The 3,032-nt window shown below is 36.2% G+C and overlaps 1 non-coding gene across 1 annotated transcript; it reads left to right on the forward strand.

Annotated features, from left to right (window-relative positions):
• Window positions 1–516: 516 nt before the first annotated feature.
• Window positions 517–732, forward strand: LOC135269417 (small nucleolar RNA U3). Its single transcript, XR_010337710.1, has one exon. It is a non-coding gene; the product is annotated as a small nucleolar RNA U3 (small nucleolar RNA).
• The last annotated feature ends 2,300 nt before the right edge of the window (window positions 733–3,032 follow it).

Genomic DNA, 3,032 nt, shown 5'->3' on the forward strand with positions numbered 1-3,032 from the left:
CATGGACACCGCCCCCCCCCCAACACTTTTAGATATACAAGAGTCTCAGGTAATTTCTAAGAATCAGGGAAATAAAGAATACCTCTTACATAGCTGTGTACTCTCTAGAAATGACTAAAAAATACTAATTTACAGATTTTTGAATGCAGTGACACCTAAGTATGGTACATAAAATATGTATAAAAATAAATCTACAATAGGATGAATCACAGTGGAACTGTTGAACATCAATGGCAAAGAGATTTTATAAGCAGTCACAGTTAAAATAATAGTTGACGTCTCAAGAGCTACAATGGAAATCAGAAGACATAGGATCGTAGTTTTCAAAGAGCTGAATGGAAATAACTGCTAACCTAGAATTCCATACCCATTGAAATATGCCCATTTTCTGATGATTAGTTTGAAATAGTCGCATTTTCAGATAACCAGTAGATCCTCATTAAAGGAAATTCTAAAGGATGGAGTTTAGGTGAAAGGAAAGTGATCCAGGTACAATAAATCATATAAGAAATTGTGAAGACTGTATTTTCAAGGTTCATTTCTATAGTTCATTACTGGGGAAGTTTCTCTGAACACGTGCAGTACCAGGAAACATGAGAAAGAAGAACAGCATTCTCTCCTAAATGTGAAGCCAGCTGTTGGTGTTGCTTTGCTGTAACTGCTATTTACCATTGATGATTATTTTTCTTTTCTTCCCAGAGAGTAAGAGGGAGATGATGCAGTCTGTGTGGTTCCCATAAAAAAAAGAAAGAAAGAAAGAAAGAAAGAAAGAAAGAAAGAAAGAAAGAAAGAAAGAAAGAAAGAAAGAAAGAAAGAAAATTTGTGGATGGCACAACACAGGGATAACAATGAAAGAGGAATAAAAATAATTGCTCTTCTCTATGAAAGTGATGCTAAGTTAGAACGTTGTTTATAAAGTCTCTGTAAAATGCAAACATGCTATGAGACATTTGATGTCCTTAACATTTTCTGATATAGTGTGTGTTCTAATACAGAGGGTGTTCTTGGCCAGGTGTGCTGGCTCACTCCTGTAATCCCAGCACTTTGGGAAGCCAAGGCAGTGGATTTCCTGAGGTCAGGAGTTCGAGACCAACCTGGGCAACATGGCGCAACCCTTTCTCTACTAAAAATACAAAAACTTAGCCAGGTTTGGTGGCGGATGCCTGTAATTCCAGCTACTTGGGAGGCTGAAGCAGGAGAATCGCTTGGACTGGGGAGGGAGAGGTTGCAGTGAGCCAAGATGGCGCCATTGCACTCCAGCCTGGGCAACAAGCGTGAAACTCCATCTCAAACAACCAGAAAGTGTGTTCTCTGTAAGATTAGTGTTCCAAGTGCCTTGAAAATAAGGTTCAAGTAAGTGTGAGAAACATGGTGTTAAACAAAGGGAAACCAGATACTTAGCTGTTGGACTTCTTAGAACCTCTAAGTATGCTAATGTACATTTTGAGTTTCCAAGAGAGTGATTGGGTTTATAACATTTCCCAATTTTATTTAACCACAAATTTTTTGTTCTGAGAAAAATTCAATACATTGGCATTCCTATAGATCATATTTAAACCCATCTGTCCCTAGCATGTTCCCTGAGATTCTTCATTGAATTAGATGACATTCCTGGAACAGGGAGGCATGGGATGGGTAAATCCTCACAGAAAGATAAGAAAACAACAAGATTAAAAGTATGAAGTGGCTCATGGAATGGAAGATCCAGATTGGGGAGCTCCCTTGTGAGAAGGAGAATTGCAAAAGCACAAGGGGTAAAATAGCAAAAGGAAACATCACGTGCCTACCACTTGTGCTGATGCTTCTATTGCTCAACTACATGGGTCGTCCATGAGTATTTGCAATCTTTGGGCAGTATAAATGAAAATGGTTGAGATGGGACATAAACAGAGACCTCAAAAACATGCAACTGAGGCTATTTCTGATTTATCTGATTAGGAAGAAGTGTCCATTGACCATTTTTAGAATATCTTAAATTTCATCTCAATGGTAACTTTTTGCCTTATTACTAGATACAAAATAATAAAATCAGGTGTGTTTCCATTATACACGATTAATATGACTTTATATACAATGACCAAATACTTGCCACATAAAATAATCTTCATCAGGCAGGGCGTGGTGGCTCATGCCTATAATCCCAGCACTTTGGGAATCCAAAGCAGGTGGATCACCTGAGGTCAGGAGCTCGAGACCAGCCTGGCCAAAATGGTGAAACCCCGTCTCTACTGAATACAAAAAAATTAGCTGGCCTTGCTGGTGCATGGCTGTAATCCCAGGTATTCGGGAGGCTGAGGCAGGAGAATCACTTGAACCTGGGAGGCGGAGGTTGAAGTAAACTGAGATTGTGTCATTGCACTCTAGCCTGGGCAACAAGAGCAAAACTCCATCTCAAAATAAAATTAATAATAATAATCTTCATCAGATGACTATAGATTATTTCTCACTCACCAGCAACATGCATATCTATGTTAGTACTGACAGCAGTGATATATTCCCAGGCAATAAGTATTTATCCAAGTAAGTTTAGAATTAAAACATTAAATTAATAGATTAGTACTCAAATTATGAATCTCATTAAAACAAATTTTAAAAAATATTTGTATGGAAGGGAATAAGAATTGTACATAAAACTCAATGTAAATACATCTAGTCTATTTTTAAAATTTTAATTCATATATTTTCAAATGACTCATATACAGAATATATAAATCATTCTTACAAAACACTAAGGAAAAGGCAATCCAATTAATGGTTAGAATGTTTGATAGATATTTCATAAAAGAGAATATTCAAATAACATAGATGTCTCTAATGAATTAACTTTAAAAGTTTGACCTCTTTGATCATTCTTTCCTTTTAACTTTTAAGTTTTAAATATAAACTTTTTAAGAACACTTACCATGAGACTTACCCTTTTATCAGATTTTAAACTATATAATACAGTATGGTCATCTGTAGTCACAATGTTTTACAGTGGCTCTCTAAAAGTTATTCATTTTGCGTAATTAACTTTATACCTATCAGCAACT

This window comes from Aotus nancymaae, unplaced genomic scaffold, assembly GCF_030222135.1.
Source record: "Aotus nancymaae isolate 86718 unplaced genomic scaffold, 86718_ANA_hifiasm-v0.15.2.pri h1tg000004l, whole genome shotgun sequence".
NCBI classification, from domain to species: domain Eukaryota; kingdom Metazoa; phylum Chordata; class Mammalia; order Primates; family Aotidae; genus Aotus; species Aotus nancymaae.